General features: G+C 38.4%; 1 non-coding gene across 1 annotated transcript; it reads left to right on the top strand.

Moving 5' to 3' along the window:
- The first annotated feature begins 2,914 nt into the window (after nucleotides 1-2,914).
- On the top strand, nucleotides 2,915-3,021 carry LOC139004506 (U6 spliceosomal RNA). Its single transcript, XR_011470388.1, has one exon. It is a non-coding gene; the product is annotated as a U6 spliceosomal RNA (small nuclear RNA).
- The last annotated feature ends 17,589 nt before the right edge of the window (nucleotides 3,022-20,610 follow it).

Genomic DNA, 20,610 nt, shown 5'->3' with positions numbered 1-20,610 from the left:
ACTATGCTATTTTGAAAAAGTTCCTGAGTCCCCACTGTGTGACTGCTTTGAAGCCTTCCTAGCCTTTATGTTACATGTATTGGGTAAAATAAATTCTCTTTTGCATTCTTATTTATTTCTCAGAATGCTTTATTCATATTCTTGACATTCACTTACACAGCATTCTCTTCATCTTTGAGATCATTTTTCTTTTGGAGCAGTAGAAAGGGTGTGATATGAGAACCAAACTGCTGGATAGGGGATGGCCATGGTCAGTTGGAATAATTCAGTGTGCAGGACCACGACTAAGGACCAAGACAAATAGTTCTTTCCCTTGACCTCCTGTGAGCTCTTAAATTCCAACTTCATGAAAAAAGGGCGAGGTTTAGAAATAGTAAAACATGTTGAAGGTATGCTATGAGACTGGACCAGACTTTTCCAAAGCTGAGACTATTTAATACCTAAAGATGACTGGAGAAATTATGGTTGCTGCCTGAGATATTTTCAACAGCGGTGGGAGATTTGACAAAGCAGGATAAAAGGCCATGTGGGAGGGACAGTTAAATTGGTCTCTGCTCTCACTTTTAGGAATCCTGCTCATCTAATGAACTGGTTACATGTATTTACTGGTCTGTATCCGGCATCAGTTCATTAATCATCAGTAGCAAATTAGTCCAAACTGTTTCTCCTGTACGGAATTCAGACTGAATGTGTGCATTCCACCATGGATTGAATTGCTATTGAGCAAAGTAGTATAATTTCCCAGATCTCTTATTGGAATGGAGCCTCAGATGTAGAGGCATCTGGTTTTCCTCCTGTGCAGGTTTGCATGCTGCCTAGACTGTCAGGGGCCGAGAGGAAGCATGGCCAACCACACAGGGGTGAGTGGCAGTTCCAAGATCTCCTGGTGTCATCTGCAGGTCAGTTAACAGTAAGCACATGGCTGAGTAATTCAGTAATACCATCAATTAATTAAGAGCCCCAGAAGAAAATTCTTCTATTCCCCAATGGCTGAATAGTTATAATAATTGTTAGAGTATTTTTTTTTATTGTATTTGGTTCCACAAATACTTTACAATGATATTATTTAAATTAACTTTTCATTGCAAGAAACATTTCTGGATGTTTATTACTGTTCTTCACATTTTTCAGATGAGGACATCTGTAAGGACTTGGCTTATGATTTTTGTGAATTCAAGGAATCATTTCTACATTTTATTACCCACTCCATAACTTACAATATTTGTGGAATTTGAAAGGGGAATAAAAAAGTATTTTACTTAAGCACTAATATATCTGATAATAATTAATTTTTGATTTAAAAAATGTTTATGGTGAGTTCCTGGGAATATTTGGTTGTAGACCCTTAATATATAAGCATGTTCAATGGGCTGTCAGGGAGTATAATTAGGGGAGTGGTCATATATTTTCCTGTTCTTCATTTCTTTGGGGGTTTATTATTTGCTAAATAGAGGTTAGAAATGCATAGTACATGTACATCAACTTTTTTAAATCTGAAAACCATAATTATGAGTCTTTCTCTGCATCATTGACTGCAATTAAGCAAATATACAGGAAAAATAAAGTTCTGAGTCTTAAATTAAACATTCAAAGTAAGGAAATAGTAGAGATTTAGGTTTCATGTCAACACCCCAGAGCTTTTGTTGAAATACCTTCTCTTACGCTGTTGTTCAATGTTGCTGTCTTCACTTCCCTTTATATTTATTCAATAGAAAATCAGAGCAAAAGAAACATAACTGAGTCAGTTATAAACATTTATGGAGTGACTACTTGGGCCAGAACACGGTCTCCAATGCTCTGGGGAATTGTGAAGGAGCCAAGTCGCAGATCCTTAGAAAAAAAATCTGCTATCTAGTGGGGAATGAGAATAGATGACTAAATAGCAACCCTGAGATCTTTCTTCTAGCTCTCTAGAAGGCCTGAGATGAGATTATTTCATAAGGCAAGGACAGAGAGGGTGCAGGAAGGGGAGGAGGAGCAGATTTAAACCATGGCAGCAAAAGCATATAAACTGTGAGTCCAGGATGTGTGTTAGTCTGACAATAAACTCTCTAATTTCAGAAATGAAACTAGCATCCGTCTTTGCTCTTTGAATGAGTGGGTATTTATAAGGAGATACAGGCTCATAGAGTATGTATAAGCATTCTTACTTTGCTCCTGTGTTTACAAGATAAAGGAATGTTCTCTAACTAAAGAAGTTCGATGGGTTACAGTTTCTCACACTCTAAATAGGGTTTTGTGCCCACCAGAGGTAAAGAGGGTGGGTGGAATTGTTCCAACAATTGTAAGAATCTTGGGGAAAATGGATCTTTTCTTGAGCAGTCAGGGAGGGACAGCACTTCCACCAGCTGATGGGTGGGTAGATAAGCAGTGGTGTAGACTGCCTGTTTGTTCTTTTGAAGGCTGGCGTGTAGAGGAGGCCCTTGGATATCTTCTCTTATAAGGCCAGTAGATGTACTCCTGATCTTTATCTAAGTGACCAGATAATCAGTGGCTGGACTGCGAAGATGAAAATGACCTCTCAAATTTCTTTAAATTTATAGCTAGATACCAGTCACAGGCATATTTCAAATATTGCATTTGGGCTCAAAAATAGACTCATGTAATATAATAATGTTGCTTCATAATTTCAACTGTTTTAGAGGACAGTCTGTTGACCAAAGAAAGAAAGTTGCATTACAAAGCATCAGTTTTGCCTGGCTGTTACGCATCCACCTATGAATGAGGAGGTCATGGTTTGATTCCTGGTGAGGGCACATACCAAGGTTGTGGGTTCAACCCCCAATAGGGGGCATAAAGGAGGCAGCCAATCAAAGATTCTCTGTCATCATTGATGTTTCTCTCTCTCTCCTCCCTTCCTCTCTGAAAGTAATAAAAATATATTTAAAAAACAAAACATAAAAACACACAAAGCGTGCTCGCTTCGGCAGCACATATACTAAAATTGGAACGATACAGAGAAGATTAGCATGGCCCCTGCGCAAGGATGACACACATATTCGTGAAGCGATCCATAAAAACACACACACATACACACAAAGCATCAGTTTCTTGGGGGGCGGGGTGGGCGGGAGGTGGTCTCCAAACCTGACAATATGGTGAGGTGAGTAGATTTTTGCTGAAAGCATAGAATACTATCCAGTAATATGTTAAGAACTGAGAATAGAAAAAAAAAAACAAAACAGGCACTAATTGGCAAAAAAAAAAAAAAAAAAAAAAAAAATGCCGAACTTAGTTTTGAATTTTGAATAAATATTTGGAGAAATTTGGAGTTTTTGTTCTGGAAAGAGGTCACACAGTGGCACTTGATATACTTTTTGCTGTTGTTTAAAGAGAGGATGGCAAAAGGAATGTAATTCAGAGGCTGCTTATCCAGATATTAGACTTTTTAGATAGAAGGGAGACAGATAATACTCTGCTCATTTTACAGATGAAAAACTAAAGCTCAGAGAGGTTAATTTCTGATTTTATATGGATAATTAGGAAGAGTCTGGGACTTGAATAAATTATTTTTGACTCCAAACCCCATTTATTTATTTTAAATTTATCTTTATTGTTGAAATTATTACAAATGTCCCCCTTTCTCCCCATTGACTCCCTCCATCCCTCTCTTGACACCCCCATCCATTTATTTTTAAGATAATAAGGTAGATATGTTAATATAATAGATGAAACAATTGTAGAAACTAACAATGGATTAAGAGACAGGGAAAACAAAATTTGTTTGAGAAAATTGGAAGATAGTGATGTCACATACAGCCCTAGAAAAGCATTTCTCTATGGGTCGCCACTATTGTTCGATGTTCACTCAGTTTATATCAAGATGCTTTAATGCATCTAGAGTGTTTCTCAAAGTTGAATAGAGTATAGACTCCTTATTTTAATTATATAATAATTATTAAACTTTTTATTATGATAAATCTTAAGCACAAAAAACTATATTATAAAGTCCCATATACTCATAACCCAGATTCCATAATTTTCAAACTTTGGCCAATTTTATTTCACCTATTCCCTCAACTTTATTTTTGTTCGTATGAGTATTTTAAAGAATCAGACATTCTGTTGTTTCACCTGTAAATATTTTATATGTATCTTCAACAATAATGGCTTTAAAAATACAACAATGTTATTATTACCCATAACAAAACTAATAGTAACCTCTTAGTATTAACTAATATCCAGTCCATATTCAAATTTCTCTGATTGCTTAAAAAATGTCATATATTTAGTTTAAATCAAGATCCAAGTAATATCTACACATTGCATTTGGTTGTCTTATCTCTTAAGTCTCATTTTATAACATTTCCTCTTGCTCCCCCATACCCTTATCTTGCACGCCATGAAATTGTTGGAGAGATGGAGCCATTTGCCCTATAGAATTTCCCATGTTCTGCATTAGCTGATTGCACCTTGGTATTGTTGTTTATGTTCAGGATATTGTCCCTAAATCTACTGTATTAACTATAAACTGGTGATTAAATTTAGAGGCTTAATTAAAATCAGCCTTTGTTTTTTGAAGAAAAAAGTGTTTTACTTCCTATTTGTCTCACATCATGAATCACATTATATTTGGTCGTTCCACTTTTAGTTTTTGCAGTGGTTGTGGTATGTTGGCTTGATTCCTCTGTTATAAATGTTTCCATCAACATTTGGTTATGGTTTAGCAGGTGTTAATATTCATTGCCTAGGTCAGTTATTCCATTAAGAGTTAGAAAATGGTGATTTTTGTAATATCATTTCTTTTGCATTAGCTTGAATTCTTCTGTAAATAATTCTTTCACTGACTCTTTGTTATCCTAAAAAACAATTTGTACTGGCCAGGGCAAGATACATGTTTGATTCCTTCATCTAATTTATCAATTTTCATAGAAATGAGTTGATACTCTAGCAATCTCCAATGGTAACCAATGAAACATTTTTTGTATCATTCTGAACTCATATGTGTGTGTGTGTGTGTGTGTGTGTGTGTGTGTGTGTGTGTGTGTATGTATGTAAAATCTGATGTATCTAACCCAGGCTAAATCACTATTCTTTTTAAATGTTCAAACTGCCACATTTAAGGCCACATTCATCTTTGATAAATTTTTAGCTTTTTGTTACAACAGATGCTGGCGGCTCATCTTAGCCATTTCCTGGAATCAATTACTTTTTCCAAATATCCCTGGTTCTTTTTATTGGGAAATAGTATTTAGAGATGAAAATCTGATAATTAGAGAAAAAACATAAATGTTCATTCTAATCTTACAATTCAAGTGGAAAACTGTGGATTTTTTGCTGAACTTTTAAATATTTTATGTATTTTTTTCTTTTACACTAAAAACCTTGGCTAACAATATTAGACTAATTACTTATTTACTTTATGCTACAATGTGCCTATGATAACTACACTAATAATAATACCACTGATATTAATGCTAAAAGTAAGACAAGGAATGAAATTTAAGATTCTTTTAAAATCCTTAAATTTTGAGGTTCTTTTTGTCCATGAGAGATACATAGTCAATATTCTATTTTGAAGTTTTAAAAATATTTCTGTTCTCTATGGGTTATGCCACCATCTTGATGTACAGTTCAGTTCATTTGTTTCCATTTAAAAATATAACAATGGTATTAATAAAACTAATAGTAAAATAAATGCTTTCCCCATTTTTTATTGAATTTTAATTATATAAAAATTTACATTATTATAAATTTAAACTACATAAAAGATACATTAAAGCAAATATTTTCATCCCTGCCCCATCCACTTTGCCCTTTCTTCCCCTATACAAATCAGTGTTTATTATTATTGGCTTATCCTTCCATTATTCCTTCTGAAAGTAAGGTAAACTGTATAGTCACATTAATATCCCCCTTCACCTTTCTTATAAAAATAAAAGAGCATACCATAAACATTGCCCTATACCTCGCTTTTTAAAACGTAACTATGTATCGAGAGATCAGTCCTCACTAGTACTAGTATATAGCGATCTTGCTCATTCCCTTTTACAGCTGCATAGCACGCCACTGTGTGGTAATACCGTAGTATATTCAGCTAGTCCCCTACTTATGGGCATTTGGTTTGCTTCCAATCTTTTGCTATAATAAATAGTGCCGTGATAAATACCTTTGTGCATAGAAATTTCGTATTTTGTTTGCTTATTTTTGGGACAGAGTCCACAAAGTAGATTTGAGATAGCTTTCAAAGATTAAAGGCACAGGAGAATTCCCCTCCACCTGTTGACTGTATATTTTCCATTCCTGCCAGCAATATAAAAGAGTGCTTGTTTCTCCTAAATCGCCAATAGAATATGTTCTCGAACTGATGATGTCAGGACAAACCCCTTTGAAGGGGTAAATTATTGTAGCGTGCCGACGTGGACGTCAGTGACTTTTAGTGTTATATTACTTAAATATGTGAAAACATAAAATTATATATAAATTCTCTATGTTTATAGTTTACAAAACTTTTATAAAACGACAACAAATATACATATTAAATATAAACTACAAGTGCAGTACAATCTGTATTAACAAAATTAATTTAATATAATGAATGATGTTATTTTTCTGAAATGGCCACTTAAATGTAGCAGGAATAGAAATCCAGCTAAAACTAGCTTAAGCAAGATAACAGCAACAAAAAATAATTTGGGGGAATATATTGGATCACATACACGTAATTGGGAATATGAAACTAGTATTTAAGAAATGGGTGGACCCAGGGGTTATAGTTTTTTTCATTTTAATCTGTCTCTACAGATTTCTTCCATGATAGCTTCATTTTCAGGCTTCATCCCTCTCCATCCATCTGATAGCAAAGATGGCCCATGGGCAGCTTCACGCCAAAGTCATCTTTATAGATCAAGATCATTTGGGGGTAGTGGGAGGAAGAGACCTCCTGGTTCCCTCTCAGTATCCATAACCACACACCAAAAAGGACTCTGATTGGCTTGTTTGGAGCACATGTTTTTTTTTTAACCAATCACTGAATCCTCTGATTAGCCAGTTTGGGTCATATGCACAATTTCAAGGAAAGAGGATGGTAGCTTTCTTGAGTTTCAGGCCTCCTAAAATCCTCCAAAGGAATACCTATAAGATGTATAAAAACTGACAGATATCCACCCCATTATGGAATGACAATTTCCCCACTATTTTTCTCTATAGGAATTACGGAAATAAATCTTAGTTTGGACACAGTATACCACTACGTAACTTATTCGTCACAGGATAAAACTCATCATTTACAGTTACACATAGGTCTGCCTGTGCTCTTTTTTTTTTTTTTTTTCTTTTTTGGTCAGACTGTAGCACAAAGAAGAATTACTTGAAAGAAACATGATCACTGAAATGACACGACTGTCCTCAGTTCTAAGGGGTCCTTCAGAAAATACTTACATGATTTTAATTTGAACTGTCATGACAATGAGAGCCCAAGATTAAAATATTTTAAGAGAAAACATCCAGGCACCCCCACACCCCCAATAATCTGTGCAGACACAATTTGAGGATTAACCCTTTGAAGCATGGATAAACATGGAATAATTAATTCCATTGATAGGGTTTTCTAATATGATAATGTAGTTTTCTAATGATTTCAGTGTTTTTAAATCTTCTAATAAATTGAATATAAAATTGCTATACAACCTACAACGTCTAAAAGCAAATATAAACATAAATGTAAAATTACAACAAATGTAAATCTAGATCTACATGATGAGTTTAACACAGGAGCCCGCAAGAGCACCAGCTTAATTGGGTTGACTTTAAACCCAATTTTATGAACTCTGTCCTCTGTGGTAAGAAATCCAAGATCTCTCTGAATATTTCTTGTGATTCTTGAGACCAAAGGGGTTCTATTTTCTATACTTCACTACAGTATCTTCTCTTTTGTAATGTGGGTTAATTGAGGGTGGCATTTAAAGATTAGAGAAATCTACTGCCTGGAAAGCTCAATCCCAGGAATTGAGAGAAAATTTTGAGACTTTTACATATTTTGAACATTTGTAGGTAAAGCTTATGTGGGCACCTGGAAAAAACACTATATATATAAAATCTATAAATATAAAAAGGCTAAGTGTCTGACTTGTCTGATCAGTTGCTATGATGCACACTGACCACCAGGGGGCAGACGCTCAATGCAGGAGCTGCTGAGCTGCAGTGACTTGGCAGTGGCAGTTCTTGGTTGATGCACCCCAAAACCAGAGAGGAGGGAGCCCGATTCCTCGCGGGCCATGTGACTCCACCTTCAGCCTTGGGTCATGTTGTTGCTGTGGCACTGTCAGCCCCAAATCTGGTTTACTACACACTTGCATTTGTACGACAGCAACTTTGCAGAGTGCTGTCTCACACTCCGGGACCCCACAGGGGATGTTGGAGAGCCAGTTTGGGCCTGATCCCCACAGACCGAGGGACTCCACCTGCTGGAGGGACCCCATTCACTCCATAGAAGCCCTTCGAGCCATGGTGCCACCCCAGGTGCAGCCGGCTGGGGAGGGATGGTGGGAGGTTGGCTCCAGGACGTGTCCGGCCCTATCTAGCCCAGTCTCGCTCCACTGGCCACTTTCTAATTAATTTCCTTTCAATGTGCACAAATCCATGCACTGGGTCACTAGTCTTATATATATAAAAAAAACCTCTCTCTTTTTTTAAAATGTAGTTGAAACCACTTTAGGATGAAATCGACAGAGATAAAAGAAGGTTACTGCCTTTGCTTAGCTGCAGAAGTCAGAGAGCAGGACTGAGGTTATCTAGCTAATTCAGCAAGTGCTTCTTGTGTAGCTGACCTTAGTCTACTCTGGGCTATAGCATCTCCACAAATCATTGGCATCTTCATGACTTTATAAAGACACTAGTGGCCCGGTGCACAAAATTTGTGCACATTAAAAGGGGATTAATTAGAGGAAATGTTTTAATATTGCTATTTGCCCTTTCTCTATAATAGAAGTGTCAGGGATGAAAGAAAATTAGTAAAATGTATATGAAAATCTTCCTCCTGTCAGAGTCTGGGGTGCACCATGGGACCCAGAGTCAAATCTCCGCTCACCCACGTGCGCCTCAAAATCGCATGAGACCCAGAGCTGGCCAGTCCCACACTTGTCAAGCCCCGCCTGGCAGGGGGCGCAGCCTCAGGGCCCCTGGCCCAGCGCTGGGGTGGGGGGCACGGCCTGAGGTCCCCCAGCCTGGGCCAGGGCAGAGGGCATGCCTGAGGTCCCCCATGAAGTCCTGCTGGGTGAGAGGCATGCCTTGAGGTCCCCCGTCAAGCCCTGTCGGGCGGGGCCCAGCGCCGGGATGGGGGCACAGCCTCAGGTCCCCTGTCAAGCCCCACCAGGAGGTGGGCACAGCCTGAGGTCCCCCATCCTGGGGTGAGGGGAGCAGCCTGAGGTCCCCCATCAAGCCCTGCTGGGTGAGGGGAGCAGCCTGAGGTCCCCTGTCAAGCCCTGCTGGGCTGGTGGTGTGGCCTGAGGTCCCCCGTGAAACCCCATGGGGGCTGGGGGGGCACAGCCTCAGGTCCCTGCTGATTGCTCGTTAAGGTTCGTTACAGGAACTCAGCTTCCACTGTGGGTGCAGCCATCTTGTGTTACGGAAACCCCGCCACTGCTATGGGCGCCACCATCTTTGTGGTGGAGTGATGGTCAATTTGCACATTCCCTCTTTATTATATAGGATGGTCCTCAGTGCTGAAGGAATGAGAGAATAGATTAATACGGAGGCAAATGTAAGCTACCAGAGAAAATTTGTTTCCCAATGTTACTGTTTCCTCCCATAAGAACAGATACGGTGAAACAGCTATGTGGCTGGTTTGAAGATGTTAGAACCCCTGAGTACCAACTCTTCTCTACCTAACGCTAGAGGGAGTTCTTATAGGAGTGAAGGCACCATTAAAAATGAACTGGAGTCTGTCTTTACAAAGTTTACTTGAAAAACAACAACACCCAGAGTTGTATGAAAAAAGTTTTTAAATTGGAGAAATTGCCACCAACAGCATGCAGACCAGACTGTGAAAAGACTAAAGTGATTGAACTCAGGAATAGAGATACCACTTTGCAAATGTGTCCCATGCTTGTGAAAAGTGTAAGATGTCAAATCCTGACGTAAGGTTGAATTCTTGAAGGGGTCATTTTCCAAGTAAATGCTTGCACCTTCTTAATATACCAGAATTTTTGTGGGTGAATATTATTATTGGTAATGGGACTGAGGTGCATAAATCCTTTACTGTGTCATTTGGAGGTGCGAACTTTAGTATGCGAAGTCTCTATTGAAATCAAAGGTAATCTGTGTAAGATCCACATTAATTGCTTACTGGACAGTGTAACTGGCACCTGATAATGCTGAAAAGCAACCTGATTATCCAAACACAAAATGGCTTTGTGCGTTAATGCTACTCAGGAAAGTGCAAGTGATTAAACATTTTCTCAGCATTAAATGTCTTGATATTTCATCTTAAGCAAGATTTTAAAAATCACTTATCACTTTGCAGTTGATATGCAAACTTTTAAAGTCATATTTCAAAAAGTAGCAAAATAATGTAACTAAACTGTTTATAAATGCTTCCATCTCAAAATAGTTTACATTATATACGAGTTAATTCCATCTCTCTCCTACTAGTAAAATAATCAAATGGAATAGAATCTTAGTTTTTTCAGCTTGCACACAAAAATTCAAAAGCAGAATCAGAAATTAAACGAAGTATAAGCAATGTGTTTTCAGTAAAAAAACCCAACAACATATGGCTGATGTTTTCAAAACTTGGTTATTTTATCGTTAAATTTATTTTCATTTTAAATCTTCAACAGTGTTTTCCAGCAGGTGTCACTGTAGGCAAATATAAAATGATAAATACATCACATACAGCTTGCTGCCAGTGGTTCCTTGAGAAGAGAGGAGATTTATGTTCAGACTTCTCAATTATTAGTCTGTGTTTGGTTTTGCTATTAGTGTCAGCCTCCTAGCATTATTTCCTGTTCCTGTTGATACATTCACAACCTAGCGACACTACTCAGTTGACTCAACGGGAGCAGCAGTGTGTACTACGAAATGACGAAATGACCAGCAGCACCCATTTTGGGGGATAAACATTATCGTGTTATAGGCGAGAATCCTGAAATCTTGAGAAGTGAAGTGAAAGCATCATGTTTTAATTCTGAAGCCTTTTGAAGATCTTCCCTGATGGCTTAATTGATAATTTTCGATTTTTATGGGTCTTGTTTAAGCTTTGTTACAAAAACTAAAGTTTTATCACAGAGGAAAAGCTTTAAAAGTATTCAACAAAAACACTTTTTATTGTGGGATAAATATGAGAAAGGAAAGGGTGGCAATATTATTGATTCCTTGAAAATATGCTTCAATAGTTGGCTTAGAACTGAATCATAGTATTCATCCTGCGAAAAACATCTCATTAGACCCCAGAGAAACCGTTTCTGAGTATACCATCATAAGAAATCCAGAGAATCCATTATTTCTCTTTTTCTTCTTTTTAGTATTCACAGCACAGGGAAAGGGAAACAGAGAGAAAAGGTACTGGCAGGAGAATTTTTCAGGAGTTATTTGTGCTGATTTCAAAGTTTTCCTGTTTCCTGGTAGCTGCGAGCCTCTCCGCGTAGCTTTCACAGCTTCTATAGCTTCTAAAGCAGTGTTTGGTCTGCATCTGTAGGTGAGGTTTGGCGGTTGACAATTTGCCATGTGCAGATAGAGTCTAAAGAGAAATACTCACAATAGAAAGTGTTTTGAAGTACTCTCCTCATCCCACCCACAATGGAAAAGTCCACATGATTGAAAAAATTATGTTTCATACAATTTATTCTTAGGAGGACAAAGTTACATTCCACGCATCCAAGCAGGTAACCAAAAATTAATGCTTTCTTCACATTATAATCAATTCACAAACTCTCAGGGAAATTGCTGGTTCCTGTGACTACAGTTCTCAAGCCCAAAATAGAATCCACATTTCCTGACTCACTTCTTTCCTCTAGAACATGTCGCCTAAAATAGGGTTGTCTTTTGGAATCTGAAAATGTTTTCCCTTCAATAACACTGCAAGAGTTGATGGAGCCTGACTGACTCTGTACCTGGACTGTTCCAAGTACCTCGCACACATTCTCCCACTTAGTTTTCTCCTTATTCCCCTTTCCCAGGAGGCAGGTACCATCCTCCTCATTACTGTAGTCCCTGTTATCCATGTACCGTACAATAAGGTATTTTGAGAGATTACATTCGCATAACTTTTATTACAGTATATTGTTATAATTGATATTTTATTATTAGTTTTTGTTGTTAATCTCTTACTGTGCCTAATTTATAAATTAAACTTTAGAATGTATAGGGAAAAACGTAGTATGCATAGGGTTGGCACTATCTGGGGTCTCAGGCATCTACCAGGGGTCTCGGAATATACCTCCAAGATAAGGGGGAACTACTGCACGTTGACCCAGGAGCAGATTCAAAGAGTTCTGCATGCACAGGATCCTGCAGCCAGGAAGGACAGAGGAGGGGCCTTGATTTGGGTCTTTTCGAGTCCAATAACCTTTGTTCTTCACCACTACATCCCCACAGCAAAAGCAGCATGCTGTTTAGGAGAATAACAAAACTAACATTGGGAAGTCGCACAAAAATAAAGATGCATTTTTTTCTGTATTTTGTGTGCTTTAGGCTAGAGCCAACTTCATGCTGTCCAAGGTGTTTGGCTAGAGTCCTGTAAAGGGACTGGCTGTGTTCAGAATAATGATCCTACAATTTTTTATGATGTTTCTCTGATTTTGATTATGAATCAGATATACCTATCTATGCGTTTGAGGCAAGATTATTAACAAAATCCTGGAAAAGAGAAAACTCAATACCTATAAATTCTGAGCTTTATAATCTCATAGCCTGTCACATTTAAAGAAACTGTAAAAAAAAAAAAAAAAGAAACCCTCAAACAACTAAGAACTACTCATAGTTCAATATGCAACATTTCCATGTGAGGCCTTCAAGACCACTCCAACTCTAAGCCTGTTTCTTTTCTTCTCTCCCCCTCCACATTCACTTGGTGGATGTCAGTTATCAGCACTGTGTCCCTACATTCTGGTCAAAGATAGACATAAGTCCTAAAGAGAATAGATGCAAAGTGCTTACAGAAAAGAGAACATGTTGTCTCATATCTCCAGATACTTGGAGTGATCTATGGCCAGGACATTGTTATGATGATTTATGCGCACACATATATAAGTGTACACACACACATGATATCATTTCCAAAACACAAAAGATGTGATCTTTAGGATGACTTGAAATGAAAATTAAATGAGAGTATCTTTGAGGTTGAAATAGTTTTTGTGATTTGGTGTGGGTGGCTAATTGAGGTTAAATCAGGAACAAATTTACATAGTTTTAAAATGAATAGAGGAGATGTTGATAGGGAAGAAAAAGCCGTCACAGATTTTGTGGGAACATTTTCTGCAAGATTTTAATAACAATCTGGGTAAGCATGAGTCCTTTGAGGAAAATGCCCGAGGTGATATCTTATTTATCCATTTATTTCCTTCATTATCTGTATCTTTCTTCATATTCAAGAAAGATTTAAAGTGGTTTTCTATATTTAACAGAACTGACTTTAAATAATAAATTCTTTCACCTGAAGAACATTGGAGAAGATTGAAATTGAGAACTTCTTGTTAATTATTCTGAGAGCCCTGTGCTTTGAAATGGGTTCATCCATTCATCCTTAATCAATCCATTCATTCATTGAGCCATCTATCTACTCATTCATACATCCATCTATCCATATATCCATCATTCACCCAACATTTATTAAACACCAGCTACATTCCAGATGCTATGCTAGGAATTGAGCATTCAAGGACAAGTATCTTTCCCCATTGCTGGGGGGTAAGCTTAAACTATCAAACAGTCTCAGGTTACAGAATGATCATTGAATTGAAACTCAGAACTGACTTTGTCTTTGTCTCTCATCCTTACTCATTTTACTGTTCTCTTTTCTTCTATAAGCCCTGGGTACTCATAACCTTGACTGAAAGAAATGTAGACCTCTAAGTATAGTGCCCAATATATATAGTCTGCTTTTAATAACATTCTATTAAATAAATGACTGAGTGAATAACTTATTATATCCTGAGGCTTTATAAATCAAAATTTGGTAATGATAATAGCATATTTTTCCTATAAAATCAACCATAATATAACCAGTTGAAATAACTTTCTTTGATGGAAGCAGATGGTCAATGTCAAGTTGAGAAGCCCTACTATGATGACCTTTCTCCCCTACTCAGACCATTTAATGTTGTCTTGCTAAGGGTTACTCAAGGTAACCCCTGGGTGCCTTTTTCTCAACTCATTCCATCCCCTGCCACTTGTCACACTTCATCTCAACCCTCAATCCTCAGCCAGTTCTATCTCTGTTCTGAGCTCTCATCCTGGCCTTCTCCTCCCATCCTCCTCTCTCCACATTCATTCACTGGCTAAAAAATTCACACTCACACGGCACCCTTTTATAGGGCAAACTTCAAACTGAGGCCTCTGCAGAATGAGGAATGACAGCCTGACATGGACCAGTCAGAGGACGATTATACCGCATGGTGTAGGCTGACTCCTTGCTCTGGACATTCCTTTCCTTCCATCTGGATCTGCTCACTCCTTCCCAGCAGTATCTATAGGAAACAATCTATAAAATTAATCCCTTCTGAGGTGTGACTGATTGATAATGACTTAACCTTCCCCTGGGAAATTAACCTTTTCAAATGGACTCACAGATTACAAACTACCCCAATGCATTCTGTGGTAGAATTTTTGGTTCTGTAGCAGGCTGATGTGGGAGATCTGTTTGAATTGTGGTTTTTTCTGGTTGATCTCCAATCAAGAACAAGCAAAAGAGACAGCTTATATTTGGACCCATGGAATGTTGGCTCCATTCATGCATTCATTCATTTATAACACTTGTGTAGAGGTCCTACTATGCACCAATACTGCATTAACTTTGTAAGAGGAGGAAAGACAGCCCTACCTCAAAGACTTGAGTATCGTAAGTATTTAGATGCACAAATAGAGCATTAGGACACAGCATGCTAAATGGAAAGATAGAGACACAGCAGAGAGTATTGGAAGAGCATCTAACCCATGAGTAGGAAGAATAGGATTGGGTAGAATAGACGATAGGCAAAAAGGCAGGTAAAATTCTGAACCTACCCACACTTAACTTATAGTAGAATCGGGATGCTGAAGATCTGACAGTGATTGTAACAGGATTCAGCCAGACAACAGAGCCTGTGGCAGGTAGTTTGACGGAGGACATTTGATAAGGGGAAGTAGTTCCAATGGCGTTGGAAGAGCTGAAAGACCAAACAGAGGAGAGGAAAGCAATCCAGAAATTAGCAACAAGAGGAAGCTGGCAACACTCCTAGGGCTAGATGAACAAAGGGTTGAGGTATTACAAAACCCATAAGCCACGACTGCCTGGGACCTGTGGGAGCTGAGACCACAGAGGATACATAGCTACTGCCAAAGATCTCTGGAAGCAGAGAGCTGGGGAGAAATTCCCTAGCCTGCTTTCTCTCTGCGCTTGAGTTGGGATCTTGAATCCCATCGGCTAAACTGTAAGCCAATTAACAAGAGTGCCTGAGAATGGAGTTTGCAGGCATTAGCCCTTAGTGGTACGGAGCAGAGCTGGGGATATGTGGGATTGGGTCTGAGAGCAGGTAGACAAATGACCAGCATGGTCATCTTAGCTGTTCATCTGCTCAGTCTTTATATTCTGCAACTTTTCAAATGTATGTTAATTGCTAATGTGGTGGGGAAAATATGCATGTGTTTAAAATTATTATTAAATTCAGAGTAGCTTTTTGTGATTTTTGCACATTCTCAATAGATAAAAATCATACAATTGCTATCATGGGATGGTCTGAAAATTAAAAAAAAACATTTTTATTGATTTCATAGAGAAAAGGAGAAGGAAAAAGAGATAGAAACATCAATGATGAGAAAGAATCATTGATCGGCTGCCTCCTGCACACCTCACACTGGGGATCTAGCCTGCAACTTGGGCCCTTGACTGGCATTGAACCGGGGCCCTTCAGTCCGTAGGACGTTGCTTTATCCACTGAGCCAAACCGGCTAGGGCTAAAAAATTTTTAGAGTTGGAAAGAGCTGTTCATGCTTGGAAAGGTGGAGAAATTATACTGTAAAGTATTACATTGTGGAAGTAAGGTATTACAGTGAAAGCTGGACCAAATTAATGATAGCTAGGATTTTCTGAGTGTTCTGATGTTTTTCATGTATTAAATCATTGATTCTCCTAGCAATCCCTCCAGTAAGCCTTATTATTATTAAGATCCCCATTTTACAGATGGGAAAAGAGAGGGACAGAGAGACTAAGTAGGCCTAAGGTCTTTCAACTAGTATGTGGTAGAACCAGGATTTGAACCCAGCCAATTGGACTACAACGTTCACATTTTAAACCACTGCTCATTCTGCTTCCAAAATACATACTTTTTCTTCTCTTGCCCTATTTTTGTTAGATCACATCAAGCTAAAAGTTAACAAAAGTGTATAAGGAAAATGATTACATACCTGTAAAAGCCATTGGAAGCAAACCATTAATATGCATTTTCAGGAATTTTACTTTATTAAAATTTTACTTTATCAAAATTTTATTTTATTAAAAATATCAATTTAATTTCGGTGTTATTTATAGGTAATGATAAAAATAGACATATATATTTCTTCTCATTTTTAGACTCACAATAATTATGTAACTTCCTTAAGGTAGAGCAAACTATTAATACATTGAGTGTTAGTACTTAAAGACTGTGAAAAACTACTTCAAGTAATGTCACAATCTCATCTTTACAGTAATAGCAGGTTGTTCATTAGCTGAACTACCCAAATACGGAGATCAGAGTTCAAACAGATTTGAGTGGGAGATGATAATGACGCACTGCCTGTTTTACAACATGCTCTACGCCGTGCACTTCAACTCCCATTTTTTAAAATAAAAATTTCCAATGCTACTTAGAAGCCTCTTTTCTTAGACTGAGATTCCTCTGAAAAATAAAGGTCTTGCTAATTAAACATTTCTATCAACAAAGCATATTGTAACAATGGAGCAATAGGTAAGAATGAAAAATGCTCAAGGCAGGGAATTTTCTCTAGTCTAGGTACAGAAGAAAAGGTCATCCCTGTTGAACCTTTTGGAAATGTAAGTTTTAGAAAACTTAAAAATATCCCAATGGTTGAAATAAAAAATACTTTTATTTGAAAAAAAATCATTTTTGCTTTCCAGTAGTGTCTCACACTTGCATCACTGTAAGCACAGGAAAGATCTCTTCAGTTTAATGTCACTGTCCATTTCCAGAGAAGGACCCATGGTCGTTTTGTTGGGGAAGAAGGACTGATTGCCTGTGATGGTTTCCGCATTCCCAATGGCAGTGTGTGGAGCAGTCCTGTCACATCCGTTTCATCTCATAGCCAAACAACACTTGTTCTCCAAACATTTCTTAAGCATTTTCAATGTTCCAGGCCTTGGACAAGGGTTTGGGGATACACTCATAAGTAAGAAATGGGCCCTGACCGAGTGTAGGAGAGGAGAAATTTCTTATATCTGATATAGAAATTAAAAATTACAGTGTATGTATTTTATCATTGTAAGGGAGATCCCATATGGAGTGCTGTGGGAGCAGAGGCAGTAACAATGATCTGTGCCTTGGTTGGGAGAGGAAGGGGAATAATGGAGTACTAGTATTGCTGGTCAGGAGAAGTTTTGCAAAGGAAATGATAGTTGAGCACTTGGAATGACAGGGAAGAGTCTGTTGGAGAAGAGTATGCCAGCCAGAAGGAAAGGCATAGAGTCTAAGAGGGGGGCTGAGGAGTTGGGCAGGCTTGGATTTGAGTACTGTGCTGTGCAATCTGAACAAGATACTAATCCTCTCAGAATAAAATGAGAATAGTCATCCCCACCCTGCAGAATTGCTGGGAGGATTAACGATCACAAATATAATATCCCTGGCCCAGTGCTAAGCACAGATCTTCTCATGGAGGGCTCATTCTCTCATTCAGGTCATCCATGTACAGCTCCAATGTCATCCTTCAGCACCCTTTCTAACGTTACCCCTCACTCCAACCTGGTTCTTTATTAATTTGGCTACATAATGACTATCAACCCTCCTCGCCCCCTCCCCCCCCCCTTCCCTGGAATGTTAGCTTTATAAGGATGGGGATTTGTTTTTTTCACTGCTATATCTTTAGCATCTGAATGGTGCCTGGCACATAGTAGGTACTTAATAAATATTATTGTTATTGCTAATGTTAGAAAGCCATGAAAATACATGGTAAGTCATAGGCATTGCGTGGCTGTAGATCAGGGCTCATTGATGGGGTAGAGGAAAGGAAGTTAGGGGCACACTCAAGGTTTTAACTATAAATTGCTAAAGGGCATGGATTTTATCTGGCAGGTTTTTCAGTTAGATCTTTGAACAGGAATCAAAGTTCACCTTGTCAGTAGGCATTGGTAGCAGAAAGTCAGAAAACTCTTGGTGTTGTGATTTAAGAGATATTTAAACTTCACCTACTCTGACCGTGCTGAAATTCTCCCAATTGTCTTCTCTAGTCCTTTGTCTTAAGGCATGGAAGTCCTATGTATTTGGGAGGAGGCACACAGATTTTATATTCCAGCCAAACATGGTTCGCCTTCTTCAAAAAGAGAGTAAAATCCTTATTATTTACTAGTAGATAAGCATGTCACTGTGAAGTTAATTGTTCTATGTAGGATCAGAGAATATTGGAACTGGACTTGCTCTTAATTTAGTGAGGGAGGAGCAGAGTCTACACAGATGGCTGCGGAGCCATTGATTCTCCAGCCTGTGCTCCTTCCACTGTGTTCCCCTGTCTCTCCCTCATGTTTTGTTTGCCTGTCTTCCCTACTTTAGCCTCCGTGGGAGCTTTCATCCACACACTCATTGCCCTGGACACAATGATTGGTTCCAGGCTGGGCACCTGACCCCAACAGGGCCAGTGAGAGTCATTTCTGGGGTGGATTCATGGATGCCAAATTAAATCATTTATTAAATAAATGGATTGGATAGGCCATATTTATGTTTTGTCAAGTGGAATTGCCAACTCACAAAATGGTAATTTCCCAATGTTATGATATAATACCCTACTGAAAACCTGGGCTATTATTATAGAACAGACTAACGATGTGCTGTTTAGTTATTTGCTGGATAATGTTATGTAGCAAGTAGGATGGTGAAGGCGTCAATATAGTAATGTGTGTTTGGCATCGGCAACTGAAGAGAGCCAAGAAATAACACCCAGAACATTGAGTTTTTTTCCAACCCAATTTATGCTCAGCGTTGATGATAGCTGCCAAATGTTTTATGATAATAGTAAAAAGGCAAAATATTAATTGTGCCTGAAATTGTGACTCAGGGTGCTTTGACAACAAGGATACTTACCCTTTATATGTATTTTTGAGTATTTCTCTATGAACAGGTAGTTAACGTTGCACCTTAACAACACGGATTTCACAAACACTTTCTGCCCTGCTTTTCTCTGCCATTAGCTACTATAGTACACATTAGACTCAAAGAGGTTTATTATCTCCTCCTCGGCTGAGTGGTCATTCGTCTACGGTGCGGTAAGACTCATTTACACAAATATTGTAGAAGTGTGGTCCTCATTACATTTCCTAAGGCGCTGTGCCTGGTGCTGCATCTATAAAAATGATGAAGACACCATGTTGCCTTCAAGAAGTTCTGAGTCCAATGATCAGGTTATCAATACAAAGACCCTCCTTTTGTGGAGACAACCATTACTTATATGCAAGGGACACTTGTCCATGTTAATGCCAGTAAAGTGTTACTTAGAGGGCCTACTGATGACTGGGAAGGTGTCAAAGCATTTAGTGCGCCACTCACTTTTTCTCTCTTTTGAGTTTCTGATCAGTGGGGTATATATTCAAAATTCATGAGCACAAGAGAAATGAACTTTTGTTTTATTAGATGCAGATGCCCTAAAGCTACCCAAAAAATGCTTCTGGCAAATTCTATTATAGAAGCTGACCTAGACTTGAGACTGAAATGAGGTTTTTCTCCCACCAAATTGAAATGGCCAGACCCAAAAAAGTTCCTCATTCCCTTAACCAATAGGGAAGAACCTAGAACAGAGAGAAATGAAGGGTGGTCCTGTTTTGTTGTATTTAATATAAAAGACAGGAAGCATAAGCACACCTGCCATACCCATCAGGGGAAGTGAAGAAATGGGAAAGAGTGCATTTGATACTGAGGACTCATCTTTAGCACAGTGGTCCAAACCACTAGTAAAATGTATTCTAAGGAATGCCACATTTATAACCTTGACATTTACCCCAAAGCTAGGCCTTATAGACCTGGAGGTCTATAATAATCATTGTTTTACATCTTATTTTTCTTCTTTAACATAATGTGGCTCAGAACAATCAGCTTAGAAAATGCATCCTTTGCTCTAACTGATTTGGCTCAGTGGATAGAGTGTCAGCCTGTAGACTGAAAGGACCCAGGTTCGAGTCCGGTCAAGGGCATGTACCTTGGTTGCAGGCACATCCCCAGTAGGAGGTGTGCAGGAGGCAGCTGATCGATGTTTCTCTCTCATCAATGTTTCTAA

This window comes from Myotis yumanensis, unplaced genomic scaffold (genome assembly GCF_028538775.1).
Source record: "Myotis yumanensis isolate MYYU_CA2020_CCGP unplaced genomic scaffold, mMyoYum1.0.hap1 SCAF_2, whole genome shotgun sequence".
NCBI lineage: Eukaryota > Metazoa > Chordata > Mammalia > Chiroptera > Vespertilionidae > Myotis > Myotis yumanensis.
The sequence above is the reverse complement of the archived record's forward strand: the minus strand, read 5'-3'. Positions and strand labels throughout refer to the sequence as shown.